Raw genomic sequence first — 17,008 nt, forward strand, 5'->3', positions numbered from 1 at the left:
ACGGAAGCAATGACACACATCCTGGCATCTCTAATGAGCCCATTTGGACCACCATCCTGGCTATGCCTCTCTTGTAATGTTTCCTATGTATTCATCCCAGCTTCCAGGAGTGAAGAACATTAGCCCTCTTAACACCTCTCCTGTCTCAGGCTCTGCCAGCCTTGTCTTTCCGGGTCTCCAAGCAACAGAATCTTAAAAATGAAATATTCATTTTCAGAAACCTAATTTAATTTCAGTGATGACCGAGTCGCTTATCAGATCAAATATTCTAAAAAAGAAATCTCTGAATTAACAATTCTCTGCTAGTGATGGGTGTTGCTTATTTTATTTATTATTATTATTACCCCCCCCCCCCCACACACACACTTTGTTAAAATATACGTGTTTTAACCTTGGTTTACCTGGCAGTGATTAATTCACTTGAGATTTCGGCGTAATGAGAAACATTTCAGGCAATCATCTTGCTGTCAATAAAAGAAATACATCATTATTTTTCTAAAACAAGGATTAGTGTTTCTCCCCAGTGCTGCTTCAATTCTGAGAGAGAAGTAAGCTAATCTTTAGTTTTATTTTGGGAGCACGTTCTAAAGTCTGGTAGCAAGGCATTCATGTTTCATAACTTGTGGGGCTGATGAGGATTTGCTGACATGGAACATCCTGTTAGAGCAGTGACGGATGGAATTGTGTGCCGTGCACCGTGGGGGTGACACATTGTGCCATTCTGAAAGGCGTGTTCTGGTAAATGCTGTTTTGCGGAAAGACTGCAATTACAGCTTGTTTTTCAATGGGCTGTCTTTGTTTTAAACACAGGGTAATGGAGTTCTAAATAGAGAGATTGAGTTAAATGGCATTTCGGAGGGGAGTTTAACCAGGATAACACCCAGCTGGAGCTTGGCTAGCCTTGTCATTTCTGCCGGTAGCCACTATCTAGCCAAATGCCTTGACTATGGCTGTTCCTAAAAACGTCTGGTTCAGATGCTGAAGTTCTCTTGAAATCCCTGGGACCGCTGGGCTGGCACTTAGACCCTTCATGTTGTAAGTTCTCAAGACAATACAGAAACTTAGGAAGTGTTTTGAAAGGTCTATATTCAGACAGCTACTGAGTTTATCTTGTATTCTTCAGAAGTTACCTTCTGCCAAAAGGATTAGCTATTAGGAAAGTGGCTGAATTTTGAAGTGGGAAGATAATTTCCATTTCTTGGTCTAAACCTTCTAGAGTTTTATGACTGTCCCTCTCTTATGTGTGGGTCTGATCTAGAACCCCATCATTCTTGATCTAAATAAGATTAGGATAAGTGGTGATGACGACACACTGTATTCTCTCTTTTCGTCAAACCAAGGGCAATGGATGTTAAATATCCAAGTCAATGTTAGTACTGAGAAAATGTTACTTCTTTCTGATGGTCATCTTCTAGAAACATCACAAAACACTTACAAACTAATGATAGTAACAGGTTCTATTGATCAGGAGTCCTGCTGTGCTGAAAATGATATCAATTTCAATGTTTGCAAATTGCTTCGCTAAGCATGGAGTACCTGACTCCAAATATCTCTGTTCAGAAATACACAGTCTCTACCTGGAAGAAGAAAGAGAGTGCTGTATAAAATGCATCTGCATGTCTCCTGCAGCCCAAATGATGCTAACGATATTCAGCTACACGTAGATTATAGACTCCAATTTATACCTGTTGGTCAGATATTTGTTTTAATAGTGTGGGGACCATTTTTATTTCTTGTGAGCATGGATGTGTAAACCACACACAGATATCTCAGGTAAATCAACTTATAAAGAAAGAAATTAATCTGAGCTCCCAGTCGAGAGCTTTCTGTCTGTGACCATTTAGCCTCATTATTTTGGGCCTCCTGTAGCAGAGGAGGCCAGGTATGAAAATGAGAAACAGACAGCCGTGCCACAATCCTCTTCAAGGACATAGGCCTCTGGTGACCTGGAACACCTTACTAGGTTCCATCTGTTAAAAGGTTTTACCTTCTTACCACAGTACCAAGCTAAGGTTCACGCATGGGCCTTCATCCCAGAGGCCTTTGGGGGACTTTTGAGATCCACACCACTGTGATGACTGAGAAGATGACCCGTGTGGTGTGTGCTTTGCTCTCCACGTGAGGAAAGAGGAAGGAAGTTTAAAAGGATATTGCTTTGAAGCAATTGGAAAGCTTCCAAGACCAAAGAGATTCAGGGACCTTTAGCCTTGCAAGAAGAGGGGCACAGAGAAGTGAGTCCATAGTTAGGGCCACTTTTCTGCTCAGAGCATTTTCTACATCCAAAGCAGTGCAGCTCAAACATGGCAGAAGGGAGCTTCCACAAGAATAAGAAGCAGAAAACACTGGACAATTTGCAAGAAATGGATATGTTTATAAGATGAGTCATTAAAACTTACTTCAGAAGGAAGAAGATTTCAATAATCTTAAATCAATGAAGTAAAAAATTATCCACAAACCAACTCAGGCCTCAAGGCCATCACTACGAACTGGTTGGCTCTGCTAAAGAACACCAAATGCTAATCTTACAGAAACAGAGGTAGCGCTTCCTGGCTTATCGGCTGACGTCAGCATGACCATTAGAGCAAAATCTAACACAGCGCTGAAGTATATAAACATAGACTAATTTCTCAAAACCACAGATGTGAAAATATATAAATGTAAGATTCTAACAAATGACATCAAAAGGTAAATGCAAGCAAGTTTGGCTTTACTCCATGAAGTAAGTTTAGTCTAGCATTTTGAAGTCACTATAAATCACTGTGTGAATTAGAAAACAAGGTGACAATCTCAGTAGATCACATCGTTATCTCAACAGAAACAAGAGCCATTTAATTAAATTCGGCATCTGTTATTTAGAAGGTAGTAGGAGAAGAGAAATTAACACCTAGCAAAATGCATGAATAGAAACATGAGCTTCAGCTAAGAGATGGAAGGGCGAACCTTGACTATTTTCTCCCGAAGTCAGGAATGAGACAAGAATGTTGACTGCCATCATCTGCATTTTCTACCACAGCAGTGTGCCCATGCAGCAGGGCAAGGTGGGAGAATCCCAGTGTCTGGATTAGGCGAACTGAAATGAAGATGTCAACTCATTCTGCTTTACATTCATTAAATTCTAACGTGAACCAGGAGCCCAGAGCTCTCCTCGGATCCCACTTTCAACATTTCACAACGGCTGCAGGGCAAGAAAGCCACTTGCCCGAGATGATTCCCCTTTCTTAGAGCAGCCGTGTCCAATGACTTGTGTATATTAATTTTAAAAACTCCTGGAACTCTTTCTTCAATTTCGTCACCCACGCACAGTTGCCTAGGCCTTTGCTGAGACTGTACCATAGTATCCATCTCTATTATGGATGCCTAGCCCCAAAGCTGCCTAATATGCCTCTTACACACTAAACTCCACTTTAGAGTTCTGCTTTTGGTGAGCAACACCTGCCAATTGGTAATAGAAGTGGCGGTAGAAATCAGGGACTAAGATGGGATTTTTGGAGCTGGGTCTCTTGAAGCCGGAGTGGCAATGAGTTCACATCATTGGGGGTACGTAAGAGAACAGGGCAATGATTAGATGTTTTTTTGTGGCAATAAGGGATAATATACTGGCAGAAGGGAATCCACAAACTGGTGTAATGACTGATCTCTGGAAAGCGTGGAGGCCACTGCAATATAAAGAATGGTGTTTGCGGGTAACTGTTGCTAAGTTCCATTGCTTCTCTATAAACAGTTGGCAACTGAAGGACAAGGGATCCAGAAGGCCTCGATGGCAGCAAATATAGAGACCTCAATCTCATAGAAGCTAAGGGCAGAGAAGGCTAAGGAGCAGGCCCAGGTCATGGATCTCTAAAACTAGGAAGGTCTGCTCTGGCTGGGAAGAGGAGGATGAGAGCATATTAAAACCTTGTATACGGAGTGTCCCCCCATTCCTCCGAGCTTCAACATTACTGCACATGTCTCTTGATTGCCATTATTCGAAGATTACATACACTTCTTCCTTTCAGGACATGTGCCACCTCTCCTCTGGGATTTGCTCTCAGTTTTTGACCAATAAACCTACAAATAGTGAGTCATAATCAAAATAAATGGGGCAAAGAAGCACTGGGCCTGATAAGTGATAAGAACGAGATATTCAGAGAGTATCAGATTAACATTTAACAGAGTGCAGAAACCAGAGAGCTTGCACACGGCTGCACCATGAGGGTGCTGGATCCGTGAACTCTTTGCACTGAGAGAGGCAGGGTTTGTAAAATCAGGAACACTGTCCGAATCCACAGCTGAGCATCCTAGGAAGGACCTTACGAAGATGAGGAACGATGGATACTTCTCTTGGTGCTTGGAAAACTCCCTGACAGAAACCACTAAGTGGAAGACGGATTTGACTCACAGTTTTATGGAGGAGAAGGGGAGGTGTTTGTGCTGGAAGCTGAGCATGAAGGTGCTAGCTCATATCTCTTTGAGCCAGGAAACAGAGCCAGAGGGTCAGAGAAGGAAGGGACTTATAGCTTTACTTATGTGACTGCCATCTCTTTGCCCCTGTCCCAAAACAGCACCAGCAGCTGGGGACTAACTGCTCAAACACCAATTGCCGACAGCTTCTTGGTTAGGGTAGGAGCCTGATTCCACTTCTCTCAGTGAACAGCATTAGTTTTAATGGTAAATGAACCAGAGAGTAAAAAGCAGGATGGGATAAGAAGACTCCAGCATATTCAGTCAAGGATGGCCAAGTGATACTTTAATTAGAAACCAGCCTCACTAGAGTAGCACAAACCAGCCTTAAACTCAAGATCCTTCTGCCTCGCTCTCCTGAATAACAGGCATGTACCTTGGTTCCCGAATACCATTTAGAGAAATTAAAACCCAGGTGAAATTGATCTGAGGTGATAAAAGGGGAAGGCTAAGCAGCACACACCAAGTGGACTTCTTTGGGCGGAGTGGTTACTGACAAGCTCAGTGTCTTGATCTGGGTAGATACGTGGGTGTATTCACTTGGACGAATTCACTTGTGATTGTGAACATCCCTGGAGGCTACACTTCAGTTAACGTGTTAAAAGTAAAATTAGGCAGGCAGGCAGCAGAATCCAGGACCTATCAGCCACCACGTAAGTGGAAAAACAAACAGTGGTACTCTCAGCCCCGAATTTTGTGCATTGCCTTCTGTGCAACTCTATCGCCTGTGCCCTCGGTCATGTGCACAGGTGTTCTCTAAGCCGCTGGCCTTTTGTCCTCGTGGCCCCAATTGCTCTCTGAATTTGTTTGCTTGTTCTAGTGCAAGGCCAACTTGATGACAGGGGTAGGAGCAGAGAGATAACTGCTTCTAGCTTCTGTCTTTGCCTCCTCCTGCACCTAAATCAGTGTGTGCCACACAGCAGGAGCGTAGAAGTATCTTTTTCCAGGAATAAATGAAGGAGAAGAAGTCTCCAAATGTTTGTGTGCTAGAAAGACAAAGGGCTTTGAGCAGGAGTTAAACTCACTCCACGGTCATATTTGTTCAGTGGTATTTACATTTTATAGCCATGCACATCTGTTCTTACATTTGTGCAAGAACTATAACTTTGTTCCTGTGAATGCGCAGCTCTCGATCTCGTAATTCCCATTTTCCCCATCAAAACAACAGGTTTTAAGCAGTACTTTTCATAATGATAATTTCTTTGGGATGCAACCACACATTAAGGGGGAGAAGGATGCATGTAGAAAGGTGTCGAGCTGGGAGGGAGGGATTATAAAGACTAAACATTTGGAGGAAGAAACAATCTGGGGCTGTGGCATCCAGAAAGTTCCATGAAGGATGACTAGAATGTGAGGAAGGGTTAGGATGTAACAAAGGCACATGGGACGTGGGGGCTGTAGCTGGAGCCAGGATTACTGCCAGGACAGGGGTCAATGGTGGAAACCCAGAGAAGGAGGAACAAATGGCCTTCAAGAGCTCTATATCCGTGTTTCAGAGTTGCCCACTTCTGCCCCTAGACCCATACTCTTTAATGTTGTTTATAAGTAACCTTGGTTTTTCATCCCCAATGGGCTTAGCACAGGTTCTGCTGGGGTTATGATGATATTTTCAGAGGTAGGACACACACACACACACACACACACACACCTATGTGTATATATATGTGTGTGTGTGTGTGTGTTATATGCAGCATCATAGGGGATCTTCTTCCCTCCTGTAAATCAACAAATTTGTTCTTTGTAAAAGCAGAGGTTTAAATCTTCTTACCCACAACTGACTTTCAGAACTGCATATAGGGTACAACACGGTAGAGAGGACAGTAAAGGGGGAGGTGAGGCATCAGGAAAGATAATTTGCCTCCTTGATCCTCCTGGAGATAGTGATTGGGTTATTCTGAGTCAATGATGATCTCAGTACCAATTCAGAACAAACCAAAAGGAGAGGGAGAGACAAATGAAAGAAAGCTCATGAGATGGATACACACACACACACAACACACACATATGTGGGTGTGTATGCACATGCTCATACATGAATGCTCACACAAACTCACATGCATGGCCCACAGCCACACATACAAACACATTCATAGACACACACACATAAACAAAGATATGCACATACAAACACAAACATGCATGGAGACACAAATGCAACTCATGCACAGATAGACACATACACATGCACACACACACACACATACACACACACACACATATCCATGCTAATGTTGTTGACCGGGTTGAAGAGGAGAGTGAAAACATATCGGTTATCACTTAAAAGTGGGTTAAGGCAACAGACCTGGTATCACGGCTTTCATGTCTCATGGCAGCAAGTAGATCGAGGCCTTGGGTTTGTCACAGTCTGACTTAGCCATTGTCATGTAATTGTTCCTTCTTGCTGGTCCCTGTGAGAATTTCAACTTGATCCTCATTTAATGGGAGGATGGGGACAGAGAGCAGCTGAGGGCATGTTTAACATAGGATACCCAGTAGTCAAAAGCTGTGCTTTGTGTTTGAGGTCCTCCAGGGAAGATGGTTAATATGTGATCGTATGTCAAAGCATTAGGAATCACGAATCTGCTGATGAATTAAGACCTACGCGTAAAGGACCGAATCAATAGCAGCAACCGTTCTTAGCATGCTTCTCCCTTCTGAGTGCTGTGAGGACTAAAGTATAACAAGCAGAAGGGGCTTACGAACACAGGAAAGGGGGACGGGACATCCCTAGACTCTAACAAGTGATTCAGAAACTGTCCCATTGGGGGCCAGAGGTCTCCTGGTAATGCTCCTGGTGCTGCCTTCAGTACCTAGGGATGAGTACCGGAAGTGACTAAAATGGTCGTAGACATGGGTTCCAACCCCAAGCCACATCCAAAGTATTCCTAACTTTCTGTTGGTTTTAGACCCACTCTAAATGGATTTAGACATTTTCCATTCTGTTGAGCAGTAAAGCAAACAACAGATTTAAGATCCACCCCCGGGATGTGGGAGGAGCTTTCCAGTCACCATGCAGCCTCTCTCCACCAATTAATATCCTCTCTGGATATCTTCTCTCTTCAGGGCAACCATAGTTGCCCACACCAAAACTTGCTGATATTTCTCAAAACCAAAATCAGAAAGACAAAACAAACAAACAAACAAAAAACAAACATCATTTCCACCAAGATGAAGAATTGTGGCAAAGGGCAACGCTCACCAGTATTAACAGAAGGAACAAAAGAGGCTTAGTGTTTGCATAATCAGAAAGCTCAGTTGTGACTCCCCCCTTGAACAGCCAGACACAGTTGGGGTGTAGGCTCTGCTTTGGGAAAGGAATGTGAAGTCTAAATGGAATTACTTCTGTCAACCCTGGCAAGTAAATGAAGGTCAAGTTTCTAGACTGTTCTTGCTTGTGAGTACGTATAGTGACTTCCACAAGAGGCTGCACACAACTGCACACAAGGGCCAGTGCAAGCTCACAACGACCAAAAGCACACTGCAGAGAGACAACAGCGCCAGGCACTGTCTACTCAACCTCAGACGATCGTCATTACTGTGATAATCCTTGAGGCCAAAGATTATTGTATCATAATACCTGACGTAACACTTCTCACGGCCTTTAAAGTGGTCCCGTGTCTCCGCCGCTTTGAATACAGCTGATGCCATAGTATGCTTGATCCCTCTGTCATACTCTGCCAGCCCCAAATAACTACCATTATTCTTGGGGACATCTCATTTTGATTTCTCTTTTCGGTTTCCAATTTTGGTGTTGTGTCTCTTCCGTCTTCTGAGTAAGGGACAGTACAGACAGCCAACAGAAGACAGGTTGAAGCAGGGTCCTCCAGAGTTCCTCTTATGGGGAACACGAAGAGCCTTGTAAGAGTGGTTGCTTTGAGTTAGTTAGTTCCTTTGCTGATTGGTGAGAACCAACGCAAGCTTGTCTTCCCCTCAGGGTCCAGTCCACAAAGGGAGACCCACAGAAGAGGGGTTTTCAGTCTCTGACAATGGCTCCATTGAATAAGAGGAAATATTGTGTAAGATTTTGGGGCGCTCAAGAGTGTCATAGATAACAGGTATTAAGGAAATTGTAAGCGCTAATCATTGTATTTGTACTTAGGCATAGATACCAGACTTTGTAGCATATAAATATATAATACATTCATTTTATATATGCCATATAGTCATAAGAGGCTATTCTTGCTTTTGTGTTCATTTCATGCATGAAAAAAATCAAGGCAGAGGAGCTAAAGGACTTTGCTCATAGTTACAGTTATAGAGTTCCAGAGGTGGAATTTGAACTCTAGAATCTGTGTTCCAGGGCCAGTAGGATGCTTCTTCCTAACCTGCACAAGGCCACGTGCCCAACACAGGACAGTTTTGTCCATTTGGTGGAAGGTGAACAAGGCTGCAGGACACAGAGCTATAGATGGATGCTGTTGACAGGTGGCTTTCTCACAGGCAAGAGCATGGAACCACCATTTCCTCCTGAGTGGAATGTTCGCTCCATCGGACATGAGCTTGGCTACATGAGTATGTGCTGATTCAGGGCTACTTCAGTCAACTTCAGATGCGGTATTCCTTCAGCAAAGACTCAAAGGGTGCTTTGTTGCTGGAAGGAAATGGTTAGTGACAGTTCCTCTTTTAATTTAATATGAAAGTGACACTTGATTCCCTGGGCGTTTTCATGTCTAACTAGTACTCCAAATCACAACTTAGTTAGCAGCATAGACTCCAAGATGGAGTCTTTCCTCTTTCACGGAATGATGGGGCTATTAGTGAGGCTTCCTGTCCACGGTCTCCCATTTTCTCTACGCTGTTGTCAGTTTGTTCAACTTCTGTCTCCTGGCCCCAAACAAACCCCGGGAACAAAGAAAATATAATCTCACTTCTGGCCACACTCCATGTTCTGCTCCCCTTTTCCCAGTTCTCACTAGAGCTGAAAAAACACAGTGTTTCCATGTGGCTGTTCTCTCCTGTGGGTGGAGAGCTGCCCCGAGATTTCAAAGAAACCTCCTTTGTTCAAGATTTAAGGAAACAATCACCACACAGCAAATATTGATATGACTTTTAATGGCCATTTACCTGATTAATATCCTTTCATGCTACGAGGCGGCGTGAGGCTCCGTGCCTAAATGAAAGCCAACAACAAAGCGTGGACCAGGTGTGTTACTAAGAAACAATCTTTTGTGTGATTTAATTAGTCAAGGCTTTGGCTGGAGCAATTATGGGCAACCTTAGAGAAGTGTCAGCAGTGTGGAGCCCTCTGCTATAAATTGGTTTTTCAAAAGAAAGACATCATGGTTTAATAACTGCACATCTCGAGTGGTAGAAGAGCCCACTTTTAATTGGGGGCATGGAAGGAAGAAAGACAGACGCGCCCATCATAATGCTTAGATCTTCCTTGTTCTCCTTGTTTTTCCTGTGGAAACGTATAAACAATTTACAATTATTTCTGGGATTTGACAGTGGCTGTTTCTGTTAGGTTTCCCTTTTTTCCTTTGAACTCCTCGTTCAATCGCATTTTGAAACCGGCGTTCCCATTGGTGTGGCAACTTTGGAGAAAATGGAATAATCCACTTGGTCAGGCTGAATTCAGGACATAAAAGTTGGCTTTATTGCATTGTGACATATGAAAGAATAGGAGTAGGGGTGGTTTGATAGGGCTTTTTTTTTTAATCCTCATGTGTTGGTTTTAATGATGTGTCAACCTGGCACCGAAAGATTGACTGCCATAATGCTTATTACTTAAGATAAAGATAGATTCCTTGCGCGATGTCGGGGCTTTGCAACAGATAGGGTCTTATCAGGAAAGGCTGCCTAACCCAGGTAGGATTTGTGACTGACTCCTCCATGTCAGCTCTCTGTATGTCTACTTAAGTACGAAGACTCACTGTAGAGGGAAATAAAGACTGCAGATCCAAAAGTGAAAGTTCTTCTCCATTGGGCTCCCTTGATGACAGTTTTCTCCGGGACGGGAAGCATAAATTTGTACACCCTGAGGACTCGAATTTCCTGAAAGCATCAAGGAAGTGAATATCATGTACCCGTGTAGAGTCCTTTCTCTGGGGTCAATGGGTGAGCTGGGAGGAACCATGTACAGATATCTTAATGAGTAAGTTAATGCTACTTAGCGTTCAGGAGTTCCACCTGGCACTGGGTTTGGGCATATGGGGCCAGGGATGATTTATAGATATTGGTAGGCATCCTCAGTCTAACCTGAGATGGTGTTGGTGAAGAATGGGTGTCACATAGTCACCCATATTGATGTTTGAGCACTACAATGGCCTGGTTAAATGATCTGCGTCTCTGTTCCACAAACCCTAAACTGTTGACTCTCAGGTTCTCTAGGACTGGCCTTTGTGCTTTGCTAGAGATGATTTCGATCAACAGCCCTTGCTGATGTAGCCTCTTATTAAAAATGACCCTAGAAGGATCCACCTCCATATTTCTTAGTTTCCTGCCTTAGGGTTTCTATCGCTGTGATAAAATACCATGACCAAAAGTAACTTGGGGAGGAAAGGATTTGTTTCACTCACAGTTCCATAGAACAGTTCATCAGCAAAAGCAGCGAGGGAAGGGACTCAGGCAGTTCAGGATCCTGGAGGCAGGAGCCGATGCAGAGGCCATGGAGGGGTGCTGCTTACTGACTTACTCCTCACGGCTTGCTCAGTCTGCTTTCTTACAGAACCAGGAACAGCAGACCAGAGGTAGCACTACCTGCAATGGGCTGGGCTCTCCCTGTCAATCACGAATAAGAAAATGCCCTATAGGTTTGCCGACTGATCATTGTAGGCATTTTTCTTAATTGAAATTTGCTCCTTTTAGATGACTTTAGCTTGTGTCAAGTTGACATAAAATTACCCACCACAGTGCCTATGTAGTGCAGGTGGAGAGGGATCTGAAAAAGAGGTCATGAGTCCATCTCAGAATAGTGAGGGGTCTTTTCCAGGCAGGAGCTGGGATTCCAGATGAGGTCTGAGTCCCTCTGGAAAGAACATGGAAGCCTTCCTTAGCTTTAAATTATGGGTTGTGAAATGGATCCGTGTATAAGTTTCTGTGCTACAAAGCCGTATGCTCTGAGCTCTTTTTGTAGGAGAAATACATATGCTTTGCACATATAATTTTTTTCGCATGCATAACTTTTTATTTTCAGAACAAACATGTGAATTTTTTTTCTGAGATCATTTGTACAGTAAAGACAAGGCTGATGACCAAGGATGATACTCAAATACCTAACCCCAGTGGGCCCATGCACTGGCTAATCAGAAGGGTGCCAGCCGCCAGAAGTAAGGACTGTCTAATGGTTTGTTCTAGTGCAGTGTGTGCTCTACAAATGGCCCCTTTGACCATCCACCCCTGACCCTCATCCATTTTGTTTTCTTTCCCTTTGTTCTTGGTTTGACATATCATTTTTTGAAGAATATTGGATACTTTCATGTAAACATCTAGTGAATTTAGAGCACTTGGAGATCCATATTTTAACAAATAGTACTATTCTACAATGCATTATTTAGGAACTTGTTTCTTTTTTACCTCTCTGGTACCAGGAGATGCTGCGACCCCATTTCTTCTAGTCACTGAATTGTACACTTTGGACAGACACTCTTAAAAATCTCTAAGTGCCTCTTAAAAAAATGACTGCAGATGTTAATAATAAAACACCAGTTTACTTGAAATGTCACCAAGTTAGCTGTCTGAACACAGGGAATCAAAACTAGTAGTTACCGTACTATCATGGTGACTAGCAAATGTTCTTTGTTTAACGGAGGGGCAGGAAACGAAGCGCCATTGTGTGTATTCACACGCTAGCCTGCTTGCGCATGAAAGTCTTCGGAAGATTCCAAACAGCAAACTTGGAAACAGAGGAAGCCATTGCCTTTCTGACGCGAATTTAGGGATATGAAGTCAGGAGAAGGGGAGATTGAATTGTGTGATTCTACTGTTTGTTTCAATGACTAAAGCAAAATAAACCAGGAACAAAAGCAGGAGGAAGTGTCCTGGAGTTGATGCTGTGGTTGTCTGGTCCTATCTGTTACTCCTAACAATTGTTCTTGGATCAGACCAAATCACCAAGCACTTATATCCCTATCAACACTCTCAGGGGAGAGCAAGGGCTCTCCTGAAATGAACTATAGATTGAATCTTTTCTGGAAAACACACATAAAAAACTGAACATAGAATATAGATCCACTAAATTAAGATCATTTCATTGAAACTTAAACAAGTAGTCCCCTGAGGACCCAGTCCAGCAATCAGCAGCTGCTGTTCCTTGGGTCCCTCCCCGTCCCAGGCTGTGCCTGACCTCTGGGTCTCAGGGGTCGCCCATTCAGATGTGCCTCCCCTGACCCATGCAGCCTGTGAGTGGCAGGCAATGGAGGAGCAGCTGTTTTGGATGCAGTAGACCCAAATGCCAAGGCCAGGATTCCAGGCTTAGTCCCAGCCCCAGCCCTAGCCCCAAACAGCATGGCTGCTTAGGGACCTTTGTCTGCTATTTCAGCACTGAGGTCTGCAGGACCTCCAGGAAGTCTATTAGCTAGGGTGGGAGAAAAATTTGTGTGGACTTTTTTATTAAAGAGAATTTCTCCAGACTAGCAGCTAGATTCTCTTTTTGTTTTGTTTGCTATACTAGAGAACATTTTTTTCGCTTACTATGTGTCAGTCGGTTTATGGAGTGGGCTGTTGAGTTACCTTTGAGATGTATGATGATACGATACCCATTTTACTAATGAGGAAGCTCAAAGTGGTTAAAAACGTCAGCCACCCATCCAATCACACTTCTCTTTGCATCTCAAAGGCCCACCTTCACTTTTAGTTGGATGAGTAAATACTTAGTCTTGCAATGCAGGACAAGATGCCTGGATAATCTCACACCAGGAGCTGCCCAGTGTAGCCACGACCTCTGAAATAACTGCTTAGCGCAAGAAAACCACCCCATCAGGACCAAGTGATGCACTCAGGCATGTTGAGGGTCTTCCAAATTCTGGAAGCCGGACAGGGTAGAGAATGCCGGCGTGCTGTTCATTGTGACGAGTTGTGTGTACGACTGTGACCTGAAAGAGCTGCTGCTCAGTTTGGAAGTTTGGTGTCCTTGTCGCACAGTGCAACACTGAATCAGCTGACTCTCGGGCTGGCCTTGTAAACAACCCTTTTCTCTGCCTGTTATAAAAAGTAGAACTCAGTGGCTGTGTACAGTATGCAATCCTTGATAAGGATCGTAAGTAGCTCTGCTACTGGCTTAAACATTTACCATACCACACATGTAATCATCACCTTAGCATACCTTCCTGCTCGTTAAGAGAAAAGCAAAACAGGGTGTTGGGTCATATTAGCCATTACTTTATACACTCTGTGCTTACTGAGCCTCTTGAATACACCAGGAGGCCACACTGGGTGCTGTATTGCCTCGCCTAGGTTCATGGAGGTATGTTTTATGATGTCGGCACAAGATTGCCAATTACCAGTTTCTTCAAAAATGTCCCAGTCATTAAGCCACGCATATAATGCCCAACACCAAGTGAGTACTGGGGTAGGCGCTACTGCTAGAGTTCTACTTGTCACATTGACTCAGGTCATTCTCTGGAGGAGACCTGCTATTTCTTTCATTTCATAGATGAGGAAATAGAGGCCTCGAGAGATTCAGAGTCTCATAGGTAGGATGGTTTCAGAAGCGGGAGTCACACTTTGATCTCTTTTTATATAATATGCTCTACAGCATGAATCATGGTATTCTATAATAGCATATCTAATTGATCTACCATGGATGATATTAATGGTTACCTCTTACGTCATATGTCTGGTATGTTCTCTGCTGTGTTCTCCTTTTCATAGCCTAGGATGTATAAGTAAGTAGCTACATATAGCCCACACTCACAGGGAGGAGACTGACGTATCTACACAGCAAACCTGGACACTTTCAGTGAGCAAGATTCCCCCTTTCCTCATGCACTCACTCATTTGAGTCCTGACATCTGTATAGAGTCATATGTGTGTGTCACGTGCTCTGTGGGACAGTCAAGTCTATCTAATTTTGTTGCGCAAGTTACTCGGACTTGGCCTTTGAGAGTCTTTTGGAGCTGACTTTCTTGTCACTTGGACATGTTTTGGCCACGTTGTGTTTTGTGTTTTGGGTACTTCCTTAGCTTCTAGTAATACATGGTGATCAAACTCATATTTTAATTTCTGTATATCATTATGAAAATCAATCGTTTTTCTAGGAACCCTGGTTCCTTTCAATGAATAACGGTATCTAGACACCAAGGTACAATGTCTGAGCATGCTCATTGTTACCCAGAATGCCTGTGCTTGTAGCTGTTGTCAGTGGGCGGAGCTAGAAGATTATATATATATATATATATATATATATATACATTAATATATACTATTGCATATAATATATCAATATACATGCTGCTATAAATATATGCCAATCATTGTATAAGCATGTCTGTAATTATTTTTACATCCATCCACTTTAGTAGTTTAATCTATTATCTCTGTTGCTAATTCAGCACTTTAACCTTCCTCTCTTATTTACCTGTAAACATTTTTTCAGAGAGTGAAAAATCTGTCTCCCACAAATCTCCCTTTTATATTCTTTGTTCAACTTCAGTGCGCACGTAGGTCCAGAATTGTAAGTCTTTGTGCACAAGAGCAATAACTTACCAACTCGAGTGTCATGATTACACACAATTCTCTTTGTCTTTAGCATGGAGTATCCAATCAAAACACCATTCTACCTGGTGACTTAGCTCAACACCATGCTCTTCTCAGACATACATCAGCTGAGCTGTGAAGGAACGACAAAGTTGGCATCAGTGATGCTCGCAGATGTTTTCCGTTCTCTTCTCTAAGCAACGTGGGAGGTTTGAATTTCCCTGCCCTCATTTGCGTTAGATAAGAACATGTCACTTTGCCCAATGGAATGAAATAGAGGATGTTATGTGTTGTTTCTAGAAAGGAGCCCATAGCTTGTTCCCAGAGTCTCTGGGCCTCCCTTCTAATCTTGCTGATTATGGAGGGGTCCTCGGCACTGAAATTACAGAATTCATCACATGGAAGATAGCAGCCTAAGAGGACATTTAAGACTCATAATGGACCTTATATTGATGTAGGAGGTCCTTCTGTGTATGTGTTGCTTTTATTGGTTAATGAATAAAAATCTGCATTGGCCTGTGATAGGGCAGCTTAGAGCTGGGTGGCGGGCGGGCAGGGGGGAACTAAACTGAATGAGGGGAGAAAGAAGGCGGAGTTGTGAGAAGCCATATAGCCCTGCCAGAGACAGACACCAGATGGAACCTTGCCGGTAAACCACAGTCACTTGGCGATACACAGATTAATAGAAATGGGTTAAACTGGGGCTGGAGAGATGGCTCAGTGGTTAAGAGCATTGCCTGCTCTTCCAAAGGTCCTGAGTTCAATTCCCAGCAACCACATGGTGGCTCACAACCATCTGTAAAGACATCTGGCGCCCTCAACTGGCCTTCAGGCATACAGACAGAATATTGTATACATAATAAATAAATATTAAAAAAGAAAGAAATGGGTTAAACTAAGATGTAAGAGCTAGCCATTAAGAAGCTAGAGCTAATAGGCCAAGCAATGATTTAATTAATACAGTTTCTATGTGGTTATTTCTGGAGTCTGGGCAGCTGGGAACAAGCGAGCGGAGTCCTACAACATTATGTAGAATGACACATTTGCTGTTTTAATACCTGAGGTTTTAGAGTTATTATGTTTTTGTTCAATATGCAAAAAAGCACAAGTGAGAGCAATGACACATGAGAAATAATTTTAATGTATTCTGTAGGGGGAATGACGAATATGGAGATATGCTGTGCACTATGGTTTTCAAAGTTATCTGGGCTCAAAAATTCCTTTGGAAATCTAATGACCACAGCTGCTCTTCTCCAGTGCAATGAGTACATGCTAATTGTTCTTCTCATCTCTGACCAATTTCCTGGCAGAAACAACTTGAAAGAGGGAGGATTTATTTTTGGCTCATGGTTTGAGGAGAAATGGTCCATCATGGTGGGGAAAGACATGGTAGCAGGTGGCGAGGTTCCTGAAGGTGGGACCTTGTGGTGGTTGGTTACATTGCCTTGGAAGTCCAAGACAGAAAACTCGACCACAAGTAGGGCCAGCCTAGAGCCTTCAAAGTCTACCTATGCCCTGCATAAGCAGCAAGGCCCAGTGTCTCAAAGGTTCCAGAACTTTCCGCAAGAGCTTCACATGCCATTTTGGCTGGCTTTGTGAATTTCTAGAAATCTGACTAGGTCACTTGCCCTGTCTCAAGTAGGCCTGTCATTCAGCCAACAGCAGCCACGGGTTGGGGTTGGGCTCAGAATTGGGTTACTTTCCTGTGCCCCTCAGATTCAGGTGGATCTGGGCGGGTGGGTCACAGATGGAAGCTGTCCTTTAGAGGAGCGCCTGTTGCAGCAAACTCCAAAGGAAAGGCAAAGGGGATGTGGAACCGTATTTCAGGGGCAGCATTTGAGCAAGAAGGGGAGGAATTCTTGAAAATCAAGGCTATTTTGCTCTGGGTCCCATTTAAATTTCTCTGTGATGGCAATGCTAACTCCACTGAAGC

The sequence above is a fragment of the Microtus oregoni genome, unplaced genomic scaffold (genome assembly GCF_018167655.1).
Source record: "Microtus oregoni isolate MIOR12 unplaced genomic scaffold, Mior012 000004F_ref0000308, whole genome shotgun sequence".
Taxonomy (NCBI): Eukaryota; Metazoa; Chordata; class Mammalia; order Rodentia; family Cricetidae; genus Microtus; species Microtus oregoni.